The sequence below is a fragment of the Camelus ferus genome, chromosome 11 (genome assembly GCF_009834535.1).
Source record: "Camelus ferus isolate YT-003-E chromosome 11, BCGSAC_Cfer_1.0, whole genome shotgun sequence".
Taxonomy (NCBI): domain Eukaryota; kingdom Metazoa; phylum Chordata; class Mammalia; order Artiodactyla; family Camelidae; genus Camelus; species Camelus ferus.
This window is the reverse complement of record NC_045706.1, coordinates 49,843,928-49,863,682: the sequence shown is the minus strand read 5'-3', so window position 1 is coordinate 49,863,682 and position 19,755 is coordinate 49,843,928. Positions and strand designations below refer to the sequence as shown.

The 19,755-nt window shown below is 49.3% G+C and overlaps 1 protein-coding gene across 1 annotated transcript in view; it reads right to left on the bottom strand.

Moving 5' to 3' along the window:
• The window catches only part of FAM241B (family with sequence similarity 241 member B), a 94,237-nt gene that overhangs the window by 21,695 nt on the left and 52,787 nt on the right, over window positions 1–19,755 (bottom strand). The window contains exons 2-6 of the mRNA XM_032491552.1: window positions 16,679–16,836; window positions 15,977–16,187; window positions 5,804–6,978; window positions 1,237–1,275; window positions 19–105 (exon numbers count right to left, since the gene is read on the bottom strand). The gene's annotated coding sequence lies outside the window, so the exon portion shown is untranslated. The remainder of the gene's footprint in view (window positions 1–18; window positions 106–1,236; window positions 1,276–5,803; window positions 6,979–15,976; window positions 16,188–16,678; window positions 16,837–19,755) is intronic.

Sequence of the window (19,755 nt, the reverse complement as noted above, 5' to 3'; positions counted from 1 at the left end):
TCCCCAGGGCCTTCTCACCTCCATCCGTTTCATCCTGCATCCTTGGCATCCATGCGGGACAATCACCATGGGGCATGTCTGCATGTGACATGTGTCCTCAGGCTCCTAGGAAAAGAAAACCCTGTCTGCTTCCTTGTCTGGCAGCTCCTGGCTGCAGACACATGACATCTGTTGCCCCAGCACCTGTCAAGTTCTGGTCATTCAGGGAATGTTTGCTGGAGAATCAAGGACAGATCAGCAGCAGCGGGCACAGTGAGAGAGTGTCCTCTGCGTGAGAAACACGCTTCTGCTTCACAAAGATGGGCCTTCTACAAAGGCCAACAAACTCTGTCCTGTCCCCTTGGTTCCTGGAGCTGCCCTTGTTGGAGAAGCTGGGCCTAAGGCTGTGTCACATGATGGAGGCTATGGGGGGTGGGTCATGAGCAGGGACAGGGGGTACTCACCCAACTCTGGCAGATCCAGCATCCCCAGTCCACACTGCAACCAGCGCAGATGCTGGCCCGGGGAGTGACCCTGTTTCCCACCAGATCTCAGGCCCAGGTCCCCTTTCTTGGGACACCGTACCCCTGCTCCAACTGCCTCTTATGGGCCCTGGTTTGGGCACCCACCCTGGTGAGCCACAGCCTCCTCCCCTGTCCCTTGGTCCCTGTGCTCACCTGGGCTGCACCCCCTTCACAGCTCAATGCCCTCCTCCCTCCCCTCTCCTCAGCTCCATGTCCTTAAAGGTCACCCCCAGCCAAGGCCCTCATGCTGACAACAGACGGAGATGAAGACCACGGAAATGGAGCCCAACGGACTCAGAGCCTGGAGAAGGGGGACCAGGTTCCTGAAGCCTGAGGGTCCTTTTCCAAAAGCTCACCTGAGTCCTGGGGAAGGACCATCCTACAAAGATCCCTTGGGAATTGACAAAAAGCCCATTTATTTCAGGAGGGATCATAGCTGTTCCTGAAACAGGCTATACCACGTTGCTGATTCAGTGACAAAGGCTCTGAAAAAGGCCATGTTGGGAACATGGGAAGTGTGTTGCCTGGGTGATATCTGTGAGTCCCATGGCCTCCCTGGGGTCCCTCTGTGCCTCTCTGTCACCATCATCCTCCTGCCAGCTCTCCCTGCCCAGGTAGGTGGGAGCTGGAGGGGTGGGGAGGGCATATTCCCATCGGTGGCAGGAGGCCTCTCTGGCGGGTCAGTGTGTGCATCAGGCATGCTGACAACATCAAGACCAAACACACCGCTTACCTTTGCTCTTTCCTGGGTTGGTGGTGGCTCCTTGATGGTCTAGAATGGAAGCGGATCAAAATTGAAGTGGTCAAAGTCCAATGTCCATAAAGTTTATCTCCACCGAAGTGATACTGTTGGGGACAGGCCTCTGTGGCATGAACTGGCTCCTTCTCCTCCCACCCCAGCCTGGGGGTCACAGCTCCCTCCATGATGGCTCTTCTCACCTCCATCCACCTTTTTCCTGCCTACTTGGTATGCAGAGAGGGACAGTCACTGTGGGGCACGGTGACATAATCATAGGTTGTAAGGGGCCTGTGGGGCTCTGGTTTGGCTTTGCAGACAGGAGGGGACCCTGCTCAATGGCAGCAGGGGGACAGAACATGGGCTTTGGGGTGTCAGTCTGGGTGTCCCTTGCCTGAGGGTTTGTAACCAACAGGCTCCACCTCCCTGAGCCTCAGTCTCCTCAGTTATCAAAGGGGAATCGGCCCCTCCCTGCAGGATCAAGGGGGGAGACAGGTAGACTAAGGCGACTGGTCCCTGGTAGAGGCCCCCCTGGGAGTCTCAGCAGCAGCCCTGACATCATATGAAGACAAGAGAACACCCTCACCCCTTCCTCCTCTCCCCTTACCTCCCGTCCCCTGCAGCTCCCGGCCTCCCAGCCCTCAGGGATGCCAGTCCACCCGCCTCTCCCCCGGCCTCTCTCTCCTTACTTTCCCCTCTTTGCAGAAACCTGACCTGCTGGCTTCTCTGCTGGTTTGCGTGTCCTTTCTTGGCTCTGCTTTTCCCTCTTCCTCACCCAGCTCTCTGGCTCCCTGCCGGGGCCAGTCTCTGTCCTTGGCTATTGTCCTGCTTTATCAGGACACCTGCCACACCCCCTGAAGGTATCCTCAATGCCCCACAGGTATCCACACCAGACCAGCCACCAGGTCGTGAGCTCCTGTGGGCAAGGGTGGGGCTGCTTCATTTCTGTCCCTCTGGGCCCAGGACAGAGCCCTGCACATCCTGGGGACACAGTAATGACTGAGGAAGGAGTGATGCAAGGCACTAGAGATGTGGAGGGACCATGCTGTTTTCAAAGGCACAGCTGTCCCTGAGGTTAGCATCCACCTGGCCTGTATCCTCCCTTCAGGCCGTCAGTGCCCCTGCAGACCCCTCTTCTTCCCCTAAGAGCAGAGGCCCCTCCAGCCTTGGTCCACCTGAGTCCCCCAGAAGCCTGACTGCTGTGAAGCAGCCCTGGTCTCAGGGGACCTGGGGTCCCTTCTCCTCAGGCCTGGGATAGCCCATAGGCCACCTCCTTGTGAAAGCAGGAGGCAGGTGGCCACCTGGAAGCCTAGGCTGTGTCTATCCCAGATGAAAGGCAGAGTCTGTGCCTTGTTTGCTGGTTAAGGACCTGGAGCTGATGGGAACCTGCCCACGGGCAGTGTCATGGAGCAGACATGTGTCTGGTCCCTCGGGGGGTTGATGAAGGCTGGACACAGGCTGTGTGGGCAGGGGTCACACACCTTCTTGCGACACAGACAACAGATGTGCCAGAGCAGCAACAGGTACAGAAGCAGGGCCGGGATGAACCAAGACAAGAAGAGAGGGTTGGCACAGAGGATGAAGCAGGTGGGTGGGGTAGGCGCTGCTGGGGTAAGAGCCGCCTGGGGAGAGGCCCCTGGGAGAGGTGGCATTGGGGGAGGCTGCTGGGAGACTGTTGGAAGGCTTGCTCCTGACCCATGTGCCTAAAGAAAGAACACACAGCAGAGTCCTGGTTTGGACCCGGGTGATCTCTTCCCCTGCAACTCAGATCCCGTCCCAGATCTCCCCGTCTGCCCAGTCCCCCTTAGACTTGGGTTGCCCTATCAGAGGAGAAAGATTTGAAGAAGTTAGGGCTGGTATCCAGAGAGCCCTTCTGGGATAAGCTAAGGCCCTGTGGTCTCCTCCTCTAAGATAAGCTCTGGCAGTGTGGTTTTCTCCTCTGGGATAAGCTCAGGGCCTGTGATCACCTATCTGGGATGAGCTCAGGCCCTGTGGGCTTCTCCTCTGGGATAAGCTAAGGCCCTGTGGTCTTCTCCTCTGGGATTAACTCAGGCCCTGTGGTCTTTGCTTTGGGGATAAGGTCTGGCCGTGTGGACTTCTCATCTGGGATAAGCTCCAGCCCTAGGTCTTCTCCTCTGGGATAAGATCAGGCCCTTTGGATACCTCCTCTGGGGTAAGCTCAGGTCCTGTGTTCTTCTCCTCTGGGATAATGTCCGGCCATAGGTCTTCTCCTCTGGGATAAGCTCCAGCCCTAGATCTTCTCCTCTGGGATAAGCTCCAGCCCTGTGGTCTTCTCTGGGATAAGCTCAGGCCCAGTGGTCACCTCCTACGGGATAAGCTCAGGCCCTGTGTTCTTCTCCTCTGAGATAAGTTCAGACCCAGTTGTCTTCTCTGGGATAAGCTCAGGCACAGTGGTCTTCTCCTCTGAGATAAGATCTGGCTGTGTTGTCTTATCCTCTTGATAAACTCTGGCCCTGTGGTCTCCTCTTGGATTAGCTCAGGTCCTGTGGCTTCTCCTCTGGGATAAGCTCTGGCCGTATGGTTTTCTCCTCTGATAAGCTCAGGCCCTGTGGTCTCCTACTCTGGGAGAAGCTCAGGTCCTTTGGTCTCCTCCTCTGGGATAATCTCAGACCCTATGTCTTCTCCTCTAGTATAAGCCCTGGCCGTGTGGTCTTCTCCTCTGAGATAAACTCAGGCCCTGCATTCTTCTCCTCTGTGATAAGCTCATGCCCTGTTGTCACCTCTTCTGAAATAAGCTCAGGCCCTGTGGTCGTCTTCTCTCAGATAAGCTCAGGCCCTGTGGTCTTCTCCTCTGAGATATACTAAGGCACTGTGGTCTCTTCCTCTGTGACAACCATAGTCACTGTGGTCGTGGTTATGACAACATTAGTCACTGTGGTCATCATGGTGGCAGCCTTCAGCACTTTGGTTCTCACTGTGACAACTGTAGGCACTGTGATCATCATCATGACACCTTTGGGCACTGTGATCATCGCTGGTCCAGGGATGTTCTCTGAAGGCTCATTCTGCAGAAGGCACAGGTGTCAGATTCCTGGGGCTGCTCTTGGTGATTTCTTCCCAGGTGCCCACCAACTGTTTCCCACGGCTGATTTCTCCCATCAGCTCACTCTCCCTTCTCCTCAAGTTACCTCATCTAGAGGGACCACAGTGGGGCTGGGAGGTCAGGGGTGGTACCCAGAGAGCCCCTCTGGAGCCCTGGTCCATGGACCCCATGGCTGCCCTTGCTCAGCAGCTCCCTGCATGGCCCTGTCAAGGAGGTCCAGTCCTCCAGGCAGTGACAACCAAGCCCTCACTGTCTTCCTAGTACAGAACTACTTCTCAGGGGTTCTGTAAGGACCACAAAGAGCTACGACACACAGATGGGTGAGGGAGGGGCAGCTGGGGCCCCCTGAGAAGTGGGGGTGCAAGAACACATCCAGGAGACCCTGATCACATCCCTGAAGCCTCTCTCCCCTACTTCTCCGCAATCTTGGGCAAAATGACTCCATCTCTCTGAGCCTCTGTCCCCACATTTGCAGTGAGGAAATGGCAGACAGCTGAGAGCGTCAGAGAGGTTACAGACAGTCCCAGCACAGGCCAGGCCCACGTGGGGGCTTACAGAATGGGATCTGTTCTCGTGCTGTTGTTCATAACCACAGGCACGTGTGCTGCATCTGAGCACCCGTGCACTGCACAGCCCTTCCCTAAGTCAAGTGCTCTGCTTGAGAGAAGCAGGGCAGGGAAAGGGGAGAGAGAGCCTGTGCCCAGGAAACAGGGCGGCCGAAAGGAGAGGCCCAGTCAGGCTGAGGGGGCCCTGTGCTAGGATAGGCTGCTCCTGAGTTCTCTCCTAAATGTGCCTGTGGACGGGTGGCTGCAGGGAAGGGGACCCTGGTGGGAAATGTGTAGGTTCGGTCTCTGATCCATGGGGGGATGTGCAGGGACAAGGGAGACAGACACAGGGAGACCGTCACACGGTTGTCACCCTCACCAGCTTGTACTGGACACCAGGGTGGTGGCTACTCAACACAGGCATCCCTCCTCCAGGGGAAACCTCACTCCAGCCTAACGCTCTCTGTGGCCCGTGTCCAGCAGCCCCAGGCTAAGGTGTCTGGCTGATGTGGAGCTTGGAAAAGCAGGTCTTAGGGGAGCAGCCCTTTGTTCCCAGCTTCCTCTCCCCAAGATGAACCCCTGCCCTCCCCATGGCCCTGACAGCTTCCCCATCAACTGAGGAGTCTCCCTGCAGAGACCAGAGCGAGCCAGGGGAGAGGAACGGCTGAGGAGCACGAGAAAGGAGGAGAGGCACAGGGATGCTGATGACATCTGCAAAGTGGCAGCCGGTGTCCCCAGACAGGCTCAGGAGGCGGGAGCTCTGGTGGTCAGGAGTGGGTTCAGAGCCCTGCCAGCTGCCTCAGCCACACCGGAAACAGTCCCTGACTGGGCTAAGCCACAGCTGGTCCAGTCCTCCCGACCCCTGTGCCCAAGACCGCAATTTGGAAGGCCCGAGTGTCCCAGAGGTCCTGCACTCTGTCTCCTAGGACACAGTGTCCCAGCCTCTCCCACTCACCCTGCTGGAATCCAAGATGGAGCCTGGAGCTCCCCGGCACAAGGCTTAGGCCAGTGGGGGTGGCCAGGTGGGTCCAGGGTGGGCAGAGCCTCAGCACTGTTTCTAGAGTCTGTTTAGAGCTCTAATTGGTCCCTTCCAAGTGCCTTCAATGACACTGCTTTCACAGAGACAGCAGAGGTTTGCAAGGTCTGGACAGTAAGTTGTACCCCAGGTGCTCTTTTTAGTAACACTCCCAGGGCACTGCCCAAGCCTGATGCGGGTCCAGCTCCTCGATGTGGAGCTCAGGGCCCTGAGCTGCCTGTGAGATGCTGCTTTAGGGGCCTGTCTGCACAGGCTACTTGCCGGGCCTGCCCAGGGCCCGCTGCTCCCCACAATGGCCTCCTGGGCGTCTTGCCCTCCTGCGCAGGGGGCAGGGTGGCCCTGGGTCCGGGAGCTGCACCCTGGCGGCCACACGGCTCCTGCTGCTGATGTGCACATCGTTGTTGATGACGGCGGTCCCGTGGTTCAGGCGGACGTCAACACGCAGCTCCCTGCAGCAGAGGAAGGGCAGGCAGTGACCACGAGGCCGGACAGACGCGCTTCTTCCACTTGGCTCAAATTGTAGCTCGTAATCTCCTCACTGTAATGACTTTGAACATCAGGCATTCGGGGCCACCACAGAGCAGACAGCAAGGGTAAGGAGAGCTCATCCCAAAGTACTACGAGGTCAACCTCTGCAATGAAGGCTGCCCAGGCAGTGAGGAGCCCCACATGGGATCAGATGTCCTCTTGGCCATGAGCTAAGTGACCAGGGATGGCAGTACGGTGTCACCATCCTGGCTTCTCTGTATTTACAGAGTATGTGAGTTTAGCTCCAAAAGGCTGCCTGGAGCAAAGGTACCATCCCCGGGGCACATCATCTCCTGCATCGTGCCCTCCTCTGCAGAGCCTGGGCCACAGTGCATCCCCGAGCACCTCAGAGGACCACCAGCCAGGGCAGGTGTGGAGGATGCCCTGAGCGCTCCTGGAGACAGACAAGTGCTTCCTCAGGAGAGGTGGTGTCCCACATTCTTTACACTTCATGGTGGCAAAAGCTGCCTGTGTGGCCTCCAGGCTAGGCACTTACTCATCTGGCTTCTCTATCTTTACTCCTGGGCATATTATGGTGGCATCTTCCACAGAGATAGGTTTTTTATCTAAAGACAACCACATAAGAAGAATGTCAATGGACTTGTCCATCCATCCATCCCTCCCCTTCTGCCTGCCCTTGGCGAGCAGAGCTCACACTCTGGCAGAAGCAGCTTCTCTTCTCTGCCCTATTCTGACACCTCCCATGCACCAGGCACTGTGTAGGGCTCTGGGGTTTGGTGCGGACAAGACAGGCAGACATCTTGCTCTCCAGGGCCTGACATTGGAGGGACTGGGGAGGGAGACAGACAATAAAGTAACAAACAATGAACAAACAAATGCTAAAATGAAAAGTGCTGTGACGTCAATACACGAGGGAAGGGACAGCCGTTTAAGAACAGGTGACCTGTCCTGTCTTTTAGATACAATTTTTCTTTAAAAGAAAGTGAAATATTTATACAGGAAGTGGTGGGATGTCTGGGATTTGCTTCAAAATATTCAACGGTGAGGGATCAGTAAAACCAGACTGGCCGGGATTGACCATCACTGAGGTAGGTGGAGGCGGCTTCCAGTGCGCTGTACAACTTTTGCTACTTTTGTATATTATTTAAAATTCTCAGCAAGATGAGGTCTCTCTGAGGAGGCGGTCCTGGAGCTGAGGCCAGCTGAGGGGATGGCCAGGGAAAGTCCCAGAAGAGGGTTCCAAGCTGTGTGACCGAGACCTGAGGTGTAACCAGCTGAGCTGGTTGAGGGGAAAGAGGTGAGAGGTGAGAGGCGAGGGGCAGCGCCTCGGGAGCCCCAGGAAGGGGTTGGGGCTTTACTCTAAGTACAGTGAGTCTGTGGAGGGGCTGGCAGGTCTGAGTGCGTTTGGACACAGAGGCAGCCAGAACCGTGGGGGCACTGGGTGTGGGGGTGGGGGCCAAGGGGGATCCAGAACGACATGCAGGTGAGTGACCTAAGCGCCTGGGGGTGGGGGTGCCATTTACTGACACAGGGGAGCCTGAGGAGGGGGCGGGGCTTCTGTGTGGTGTGTGTGCTGTTATTTGGGGGAGCTGGGAGGTGGCACTCACGGGGCTCAGACAGTCCACAGCTGGCAGCCGTGGAACCTTCTCTGTCCTGAGCCCTAACTTGCTGCATCCCTGATGTAAAGAGAGAAGGGAGGCCCAGCTGCTCTGCCTGGTTGCTTTCCTGCCAGTGCCCTCCCCACCCTGCTCCAGCTTCCCCGGGTCCCAGACTCCTCTGAAAGTTAGGACCCATGGTCCCCAAGGGCCACACCACTTCTGACATCGGTGATTCGGGAGGACAATTCTTTCCCTGGCCTTTTTCATGACCCGAGCTTCCCTGGGTCCTAGGAGCTAGGCCACCAATTCCCAGAGGCTGGAACCACAGCTCCACACCTGCCACCCGGGGTGGACAGATGTGGGTCTGCACATTTCCCTCTGTCGGACGAAAGGCCAGTTCTTTCCTGCACCTGCACCCACTGGGCTGTGATCAGAGGGCGGGGAGGAAGCTCTGCAGGAGGGCCTATACTTAGGGCCAAACCCCAGGAGAATCTCCCCAAGGGTGAAGGTAGTTTTAAATGTCGTTCTTCAAATTTTTTCAAAAATAGACTTGTCTGCTTAGAAATACTCTAATTTTTATGAGTCTAAGTGTCACTTCCTGGACACTTAAATTTTAAAAACACACAGATTATAATCAAACTAAAGATTCTCCACTTAGAGCCCTAATTTGTTAGTGGTTTTATAGACTCATTGTAACTTCAGGGTTTTTTGTAGCAGAGGGTGGGGAATTAGTTTGTCTCATGAAGAAACGTCTGTGTGATGCTCAATACTTTCTATAACTCCACTGCAATTTTTGGTCTATCCTTCAAGGAAAATGAGGTTTACTAAACTGTATTTGACATATTACAGGCACTTATCTGTAGGTTTGGGATTTGGGGTAATATTTTATTCTTTACTCTTTTATTATTTTCCTGCTTTCCTACTTTTTGTATCTTTTTTTAATTTTTATTTTTTATTGAAGTGTAATTGGTTTACAATGTTAGTTTCAGGTGCACAGCAAAGCGATTCAGTTACATATATATTTATTGATTCTTTTCCATTGAAAATAAATCTTTGGCTTTTGGAGGGTAATTAGGTTTCTTTCTTTCTTTCTTTCTCTATCTATCTATCTATCTATCTATCTATCAATCTATTTAATGGAGGTACTGAAGACTGAACCGAGGACCTTGTGCATGCTAAGCACACACTCTACCACTGAGCTATACCTGCCCCCTGTGTATCATTTTGATAATGAACAATCTCTAATAATTTAAAAAATTATTTTTCTTTTTCTTGCCACAGGTCAGGGCTATTCCCTACAAATGGTTCATTTCCATGTGGAAAACTTTTGGGACCTATTTCAATTGTCAGATGAGCTATGAATTTTTGAACAGAGTTAGTTTTTCATTGGGAATGATAATGAAAACTAGTCACCAAGCATGGTTAAGGGAAAGGCTTTGCATCTGAGAGGAAGGATGGTTGGAATTAAGTGGAATAAAAATCCCCAAATTTGTATAAATTGACTTTCTAGCAGGGTGTTCACAGTCCAGTGTACGGAAGGTGAGGTGATGGCAGGTACCCCCTCATACCAAGGGCCCAGAAAAGCATGGTTGACCGGAAAGGAGTTTTCAAACCAATATTAACTGATTAACTGAATACTTCATTCAAATACCACATCAAAAAAACTTCTCAAAGTAGAAAAAGCATCACACACTAAAGACAGACAACATAAAACATATAGAAACGCTGATTTCAAATTAAAATTTTTTCTTTTTTGTGCTTCTCTGTATTTTCTAAAATGTTTTACCATATGTTTTAATCAGCAGAAAATGTAATGAAAAGGAATCAAATCAGTCCTCCGTGGGGCATCAGAGATCCTGGCAATAAACAGCCCTGCTTGGCCACTTCTGGCCAGCCTCCCGCCAGGTGCAGCAGGGTGGTCAGCAGAGGAGCTCAGGACTGTGGGATGGGCTCTCCCATGTGAGCCCCGGTCCTGGTCCAGCTCAGAGAGTAACACTGGAGATGTCCAGGGTGGGAGAGCAGTATAGCTACCAAGCACAGAGGAAGCACATTTCCTGAAGGATAGGTTGTGTCCCACCTTCAAGAACTGTCATCTCAGTGAGGTCGAAGGCCCAGACGGGCAATCACATCACCTCTGCCTACTTTCCAACTCTTCCTGAACCAGCCTGTGACCTTGGACAAGCTCTTCAACTGCCCCTGACTCTGCTTCCAGCTCCATACAAGAGAACAGCAATAAGTCTCTTTTGAGAATTAATTGGGATAGTAACACAGCTCATTGCCTGATGTAGTATGTGCTCAATAAACATTAGCTCTCCATGCAAATGAGTTACTCAGTCCCTAACCACTCCTGAGAAAGTATAAACCAAGGGGCATCTAACTCCCTGAGGCCATCTACTCACTGTGTGGTGTGGGAGTGTGGCAGTGGCAGAATCCTGCCCATTCTATGTGCCCATGGAAGGAGAGATGGCCCAGAAGTGTGCAGGGGAGAGGAGTCTCTCTGGGTTGACCAGAAGGCCTTGGAATGGGAATTCATTGAACATAATCTGATCGTATTAAATGATTATATCAGGGGGCTTACTGGGAGAGCTGAGGGGGAAGCAGAAAGTCCCACTGTCCCCTGTTGAGGGGAGATCAGCCCAACCTCATCACTGAGGGCACATCTGCTGCCCCAGCTGTGTGCTTCCTCAGGCCACTCACATATCGTGGAGGGATTCCTGACGCCTGAGTATTTCCAAATAGTAGCTTTACATACATGATAGTGCTTAGTGCACCTACCGTATTGGCCCCATTTTATAGTACAGATAGTAGAGGCTGACCCAGAACACTCATTAGATCAAGGTCACACATGTAACGTGGGCCTGAGCCAGGAATCGAGGGCCCAGGCCTGGCAGTTGGCATCCTCTCTCAATCCAAGGTGACCACACCCTCCTGGGAGAGCTACCAGTGCACCTGACACAGACTCAGGGCCCTGGGGCTGCCTCCACATCCCACCAGAAGACTTATGTGATTCATGTCCTTCCCTCTCAAGGGAAATGAGAGCTGAGAAAGGTTTAGGGGAGTACAGCAATGAGGGAGACCCAGTACCCCGAACCCAGCCTGTGCAGAGGTAAGTGCTGGTCCAAGATGCTCTTGCTTTACTAGGGGATTGATCGCTTCCCAGCCTGAGATGAAGGGAGAGGTGGCCAGGTTTCCTAGCCAGGTCCCTCCTTCCACGGTCCTCTGTCCTCACAGTGTCCCGCAGTGAATGGTCAGCCAGGGCTTTGAAGGCTTAGCTGGCTGAGGGAATGCAGCGCAGTGTGGGAAGTGTGGGAATTAACCAAGCGGGCTACTTACCAAAGAATTGCTTGTCTTTGAACCTGAACCTACAAATAACTTCATCCTTGTTCTTTGAGTTATTAAAGCCTTTTCCGGAAATCATCAATTCATATTCATTTGCAAGGGCAACATCCAAAGGTCTCTGTTAGGAGGGGCTGAGTGCTGCCTCCCTCTGATCTCACAGCTGTGGTGGGCTGCCCCCAAATGGAATTCCCTGGGGACTCCTATGAGGAAGCTGTGTCTGAATCAACATCTGTGCACCCCCTGGTCCTCACCTGGTGTCACTGAGGGTATAACTGAGACAGCTGGGCTGGGCCTGGAGTGCTTGGGGGTTTCTCACCATTGCCTCTGACCCATCAAGCTCGTTAAAGGCCCCCAGTCTCATCCCCTCCCAGTACTGGGGCAAACCTGGCCATGGTTTCTGACCCGGAAGTCCCAAGGTCTTCCCTAAGGGGTGCAGGCAGTGCTCTCCACCAGCCCCTCCCTTATATAAATGACAGAGGAACCAAGACAACATAGGCTGAGGATAGCCCTGACTCTTGTCTGAGGTGAGCACCCAGGCCCAGGTGCCCATAAGATTTCCTGACACTTGGGGGTCTGTTCCTCTTCCCCTCACAGTTTCTGTGTGTCTATGGCAGGATGGAAACCCTAACAGCAAGACTGGGGAGTGACCAAGGAGGTGAGAACCCTGCATAGGAGAGGCCTCCACGGAAGGTGAAATCCTGTCTTAGCTGTGGTCCTGAAGTCTGCCGTGACTGCTCTTCCCCTCCCTCTTCCTGGCCCTTCATGTGCCTCACACTCGCCCCCAGGGATCCATCAAGCACCCCCTTCTGCCAGGGTGGGTGACAATGATTTGCTAAGGTGCAGTTATGGGCCATAGCCCTTTGCCAGGCTGCTGGGGATTTTTGTCCCCTAAAGCAAATACCAGGGGATCCAGAGAGGGCAGCTAGTGAGCCTGGCTCCTGAGGAGCTGGCCAGGATAATATGCAAGTCTTCCTGCTGCAAGCCCTAGGGCATTAGCCTCCACCCCTGCCTCCTGGCCCAGGCTGGTTAATTCAAATCCCAAATGCTTGATTTACCCAAAGTCAATTAACTCCAGGAACATTCCTCAGAAATGCCAGCACAGCCCTGGCCCTGGCAGTCCTGATTCCTCCTGCTTCAGGTCTTCCTGAAACTCCCATCAGATCAAGGCAGAGTTTGCAAATTCTCTACTTTGAGGCAATTAGATTCTTGGGCTGTGGGCTGAAGCTGGCCTGCTGACGTGTTTTGAAAGGTTTCAAGTGTTTAAAAAAAGGGGGGGGGGGGAGTCCATGTTGAAAAGTCTGCATATTTTCCCTAATAATCCAGAATACTAGCATTCTTGGAAAATGGGAACACTTGGTATGAATGGGTTTGTATTTCTGTGTGTCACCCACTGGCTGGACCAGCGGCCACTGCCTCCTCAGACTGGGATGCTCTCCAGTGGCCAAGCACTTGTCTTTAAACCAGGACCCCTCATAGTACAGGTCATCGTTCTTGGCTTGGCCTTGGCTTACTTCTCTTGTTTTTTGGTACCTTCCTGAGCCCTGAGGGCACCTGATGCAGTGACCCTGCCCTGGAAGAGGCTGAGCCACATGGAAGTGTGAGGAGAGCCCTGAGGTTTTGAGAAGTAGGGAAGTCCAGCTGATGGCCCCCTGTTAAGATAGCAGACATGTGGGCTACTTGGGGTAGCTTTGGGGTCCCTAAGTGACACATCCTTTCCCACACCCAGTGGCGAACAAGACCATGTTGCTTCTGAATCCAAATCTGCCAGGCTGCATCCTCACTGCTCACACTTCATAAGGGTCCTCCTGCCCACCCTGACACAGGAATTGTTTGTCCTGGAAGTATTTGTCCTGGGAGTAACAGTTGGGACACTGTCTTGCACACACACCTCTGTCAACACAACATGGTCCACCCTGTGCAGGGCACCTGCCTCGCCATCTCCCAGAGCATCATTTGCAATTACATCCTTGGATTATTAACTGTAAAGAATGATTTCTTTGCAAGGCAGAACCCTAAACTAATAAGCCATATTGCAAGTAGATACAGGCAGAGAAGGGAAATTCAGCTACTGAATGTGAAGAAATCAGGCTCTCGGTGAGGCAGAAAAAGCCAGTGCAAGCCCTCCTGCTATAACCAAAAAACCAAAAGGAACCAGAAATGAGTAAATCTGGGCCAGGCCAAGCTTAGTAAATCCTGTGTTCATCCCAAATGACATTCACCACTAATGAGCATCTTTACACATTCTCTTTTAAATCTTCCAACAAAACCATGAACTAGACTTGATCTCCTACCTAGTTTTACAGTGAGGGAAATTAAAGCTAAATAGGGCAGGGGAATCTCCCAACCCCTGGCAGTTATAGGGCCAGATCTGACCTCAGGTGCCCAGTCCAGGACCCACTTTTGCCATCTCTGCCCTTGTCTTAATTTTCAAACACCCATCACTCTGCTCTCCCAGGACAAGCCCTCTCTGATACCCTGAGATGTGGTCTTCAGCTCACGGGGCTGTGAGTCTGGAACCAGAAAGCCTCATTGGGCACCTGGCCAGTCTCAGCCTCAGGGCGAGGGGTAAGCCCGGCCTCCTCCTCCGGGTATATGATAGGAGCAGGGGCAGCAGCTGGGCACGGAGCCATCGGACAGCCCTGGGAAGGCAGTAAGCTCCCTGAGAAGGCCAGTGGGGCTGAGCATGGAGAGGGCATCTGACTGCAGGAGGCTGACAAGGGCACACAGGTGGACGGGACCTGCTCTGGGGAGGGAGGGTCTGGGAGCACCATGTGCTGCCTGGCTCAGATGCTTTCAGAGAAATTGGACACCAACTACTGCAACCTGGATGTACCTTTAAGGCAGCAGTCCTACATTAGTCTTGATCCCAGGGAATTCCTCTCCCAAGCTCACAGAGAGTTAAGTGTCAGGATGGTCCCTACAATGTGACTTTATGTAGAGCCTGAAGAAGGAAGCCAGGGGTCACCTTGAGACCATGAAGGAACTAGATGACTCCCAGAAACCACAGGGCAGATAGGGGTCTTATACAGCAAAGCAAATGGAGACAATGTCTGTGGCAAGGAAACTGTAGGTGAGAACTCCTTAGTGAAAGGGATGGTTTCCAAAGAACCCAGGAAGCTACTTTTAAAGCAGGATGACCAGCATCTGGAAAGAGCTACAGCCAGAGAGCACTAGCACCAGGGGACAACCACAGCGGCCAAGCAAGAACTTCTCTGGTTCTTCCCACTCTGGGGTACAAACCAGCAGCTAGGGAGGTGGGCAGGAGAAGGAAGAGAAGAGAGAAGTTGATCACACCTCCCACAAGCACACCTGTCCCACTGCAGGGCTCCCAACCTGCTGTAGGTCTGAGCTGAGGGAAGGGAGAAGGCCTAAATACAGTTTAGGTACTATTCATTACCTGTTAGTGATTGAGAAAGCCCTGAGTACAGCCAGAGGTTTCATCCAGGGTCAAGGAAGAATGAGATGGGAGAGCCAGTTTAAATGGGGAGAAATGATATATGTAACTGCTTTCTATCTGCATCCTAGCAAGTCTAGCTCATTCAAAATCTGGTTACAGATACACAACCATGGAATGATAATTGCCACGTGAAAAAACAAAGTATAGAACAATGTATAATATGGTGTCTTTTATCTAAGAAAAGGAAGAATATTAATACAAACAATTTAATTAATTAATTAATAGGTAGATAAATTTGCTTACACTTATAACAATGGAAGGATATCAAAAACTAGTAAAAATGCCATAAAAACCAACAACATAACGCCATTTGCAGCAACATGGATGTTCCTGGAGAATGTCATTCTAAGTGAAGTAAGCCAGAAAGAGAAAGAAAAATACCATATGAGATTGCTCATATGCGGAATCTATAAAAAAAATACAGAACAGAAACAGACTCATAGAAATAAAACACAAACTTGTGGTTGCCAAGGGGGTAGGGGGTAGGAAAAAAAAACTAGTAAAAATGGTTTCCAATAAGGAGAAGAAGGAGACAGGATTGGAAATTAGACTTCACTTAAAGTAACTTGTTCTACGGTTTTGACTTTGGAGCCACTTAAATGTCTTACAGAATTATAAAATAAAATTAAATCAATAAATTTTAAAGCAAGATCTAAAAATAAAAAACAAATGAAGCAGAAGAACTTCACTACACATCAAGGTTGTGGGTTAACCGCAGAGATTTATTTCAAGGGTTTTAAAACTCCTTCTTAAATAGAATCTGTATCTTGTAGCTCTTGCAGTTATAATCCACTGTTATACTAGAGACCTGCTGAAGTGAGGTTGGAGAGGGGAGCCATTACACAGCCCTTAGATTAAATCTCAGTCCTTTAGTGGGCCTGAGTCCATAGGCTACGACCTTAGAAGATTTCTTAGCTTTTTTCTACTCCTCTTAAGTGAGAAAGGAGGACTAGAGGGGGCTGGAGTTGGCCAACTGCCCTTCCCTAGGCAGCTAAGACTCTCTCTTGGAGAGAGGTCTTTGTTATGGAGAACCCTCTGGATTCTCAAGAGGATTTTTCTTAGATCTTTACCTTGAGAACTCAGTGGGGTTCCAGAAGGTAAAACCTACGAAAGTATGGGGACTCCCCTAAGCCTAGCGTGTCTTACTTTCAAGCTAATCCACACTCAGCCTCCAACAATTGGTCAAAATTACCATTTAAGTGTACCTACCTGTTTGTGGCTCCAGCAGTTTCTGCTCTAGGTATGCTGATTCTGACTGTAATTCTCTCTATTCATCTGTCTCCAGATTTGAAGGTAGTGGTGTGCCCTGTGACCTCAATGCTCTGATGGGTCTAAAAAAAGTTGCCGATTTTCAGTTTGTTCACTTTTTTTCTTGTTGTAGATGCAGAATGATGGCTTCCAAGCCCTTTACATGTTGAAGCTGAAATCAGAAGTCCCAACCATAAATTCATTAGTTATTTTAAAAAATCATTACTTTGGAAGTTTCTAGATATATCTGTCAGAGTTCAATCAAAGAGGCAGAACCCACCAGAAGATATTTATAATAAAGGATTTATCATAGGGACTTAACCATACTCAGTTGTGGGAGTTGGTTATGCTCTCCAAATGGCTATTGCTTCCAAGTCAGCTGCTGGAGCCTGAAGTCCACAGGCAGGCAGGTGGGGAGGGAAGGTGGACATGAGGTGATGGAGCTAAGATAAACTGGCACCCACATCAATCTTTCACCACCTCCAAGCCTCAAGCTTTGATGATGTTTGATTAATAGATAGATAGATAAATTTGCTTACACTTTTAACAATGGAAGGATAAATCAAGAACTAGTAAAAATGGTTTCCAATAAGGAGAAGAAGGAGACAGGATTGGAAATCAGACTTCGCTTAAAGTAAGCCTTCATCATGGAGTTAAACACACCTCTAGTCCAGGAGTTAGAGAAGCTGAGGAACATCTGGTAGCATCTAGAGTAGCTGCAGGCCTGGCTCCTGGCCCACACAGATAAGCTTAGGCAGCAGGTAAACAGCAATGTGGATAAGCTGCATGGTCCCCTTCCTTGACTTTTGTTGTGGAGAACCCTGTGGACAAAAAATACATATGGCTGCTGCTACACTTCTGCCTTCCAAGTCTGGTACAAAATGTCTACTGTAGTGCACACTAACCTGAATTCTGCAGGGAGGGAAATCTAAGAAACATCGTGCTAGCTTAGCAAGGTTAACTCAATACAAATTCACCACACTAGGACACTAATTCATGATTCCAAGAACCGGTAAATAAAGGAATGAATTAAGCATTTAGTTTTCCTTCTCCATACAAATTTTACTTCAAGGTAATCCACTAGTTGATGAGAGAAATTTTTCATTCTGATGCTAACTCATTCATACCCCTGGTAGTTTGCAGGCAGTTGGCCAGGGAGCTTTGGTTCTCCTCCATATGGACTCTCCAGCTGGCTAGCTCAGGCCCATTCATATTATGGTTTCAGGGTTCTAAGTTCAGCAAAAAGAGTAAGTCCTAATGAACAAGTGCTTACAAACTTCTGCTTGCATCATGTTTGCTAGTGTTCTGTTGGTCAATGCACATCAGAAATAGACTCTTCATTCCAGTTTCAAGGGATGGAAACATAGATCCTCATCCCTTAATGGAAGAAGCAGCACTGTCACCATGTAAAAGGTTGTGAATAGGAGGAATTTGTAGTCATTTTAAAATTTACCATAACTACTTTGCTAGATCCCCAATAAATTCAAGCAGATATAGTTCTTCTTAAACTTTATATTTTAAGATAATTGCAGATTATCTTCCAATTTCCTCCAATGGTAACATTTTACAGAACTCTAGTATAATATCACACCAGGACACTGGACACTAACATAGTCAAGATACAGAACATTTCTATCACCACAAGAATTTCTCATGTTGTCCTTTTATAGACACACTTCTTGCTTAATCTTTGACAACCACACGTCTGTTTTCCATTTCCATAATTTTGTCATTTCAAGAAATATTATATAATGGAATCATATAGTATGTAATCTTTTGGAATTGGCTTTTTTCACTCCAGAGAATTATCTGGAGAGTCATCAGGTTGTTGTTATCAATAGCTCATTCCTTTTCATTGCTGAGTAGTATTCCACACTATGGATATACCACAGTTTGACCACTCATTAATTGAGGACAAGTGGGTTGTTTCCAGTTTGGGGCTATTAGGAATAAAGCTACTTGTCATATTGTGATTTATAATAAGAAATATGTATTTGATCTTCATCCTCTTTTCTGATACTGAGTTCCTAAACTCTTGAAATTTCCTAAGTGATAAGAGACATAAAGGTGTCTTTCATTATGCATATAACAAGTCTCTTTCAACCACTCCTGAGCCAGGGGAACCAACCATGTCATTAGAGGGTTGGAACTTTCAGCCCTTCCCCTAGACTTCTGAGGAGGGGTGAGGAGCTGGAGATTGAATCAATCACCAATATACCATGATTTAATCAAGTGTGCACATGCTGTGAAGCTTCCATAAAAACCCAAAAGGATGGGGCTTAGGGAGCTTTCAGGTTGGCGAACACGTGGAAGTGCTGGGAGGGAGGTACACCCACAGAGGGCATGGAAGCTCTGCACCCCTTCCCACACACGTTGCCTTATGCATCTCTTCTATCTGGCTATTCCTGGGCTATATCTTTTTATAATAAACCGGTAGTCTAGTAAGTAAACTATTTTCCTGAGTTCTATGAGCTTCTATAATAAATTAATTGAACCAGTAGTCAGTCAGTCAGAAGTACAGATAACAACCTGAAATTGTGATTGGCTTCAGAGGTGTCAAGGGGACAGTCTTGTGGGACTGAGTCTTTAACCTGTGGGATCTGATGCTAATGCCAGGTAGATGGTGTCAAAACTGAACTGAGTTGAAAGACACCAAGCTGGTGTCGCTGAATTGCTTGGTGAAGGAACCCCTTCCCCCTACATTTGGTGATCAGCAGTATCAAGCTGACTATTCTGAGGATAGAAAGAAAACAGTTTTCCCTCACACTACTATTAGGATTCATGTACAGATTTTTGTGTGAACATAAGTCTACATTTCCCTGGGACAAATACCCAGATTGCTGAATTGTATGATACTTATATATTAGTTTTATAAGAAATTGCTAAACTGTTTTCCGAAGTGGCTATATCATTTTATATTCCCACCAGCAATGTATAAGATACTAGTTTCTCATCATGCTCACAGAAATTTAGCATTGTCACTATTTTTTATTTGGCCATTCTTACAGGTTTATAGGTATATCTCATTGTGGTTTAAATTTGCATTTCCTGATGATCAATTATATTATACATCTTTTCACATCTTATTTGCCATCTGTACATCTTCTTTGGTGAAATAGCTGTTCATGTCTTTTGTCCATTTTCTAATTGAATTGTTTGCTTTTTTACTGTTTAGTTTTAGAGTTCTGTATGTATTCTAGGTACTAGTCCTTTGCTGGATATAGGCTTTGCAAATATTTTCTTCACTCTATTGCTTGTCTTTTCATTCTTTTAACAGGATTTTTCACAGAGAAAATTTGTTAATTTTGATAAAATCCAATTTATCCACTTTTTCTCTTATGAGTCTTCCTTTTAGTATCAGGTCTAAAAGCTTTTTGTCTAGATCATGAGGAATTTTTTCTACAAGTTTTATAATTCTATGTTTACACTTAAGTTCAGAATTTATCTTGAATTAATTTCTGTATAAAACATGACTTAGGTTGCAAGTTTAAAGTTTTGTTTGTTTGCCCATGAATGCCTACTTGCTCCAGCACCATTTGTTGAGAAGGCTATCTCTCCTCCATTGAATTGCTTTTACACCTTTATTAAAAACCACTTAAGCGTATTAGTGTGGGCCTATTTCTGGGTTCTCTATTCTGTTCCACTGATTTGTATGTCTATCCCTCCACCAATATTGCACAGTCTTAATTATTGTAGCTATATAATAAGTCTGGAAATCAAGTAGACTTAATATCAGTCCC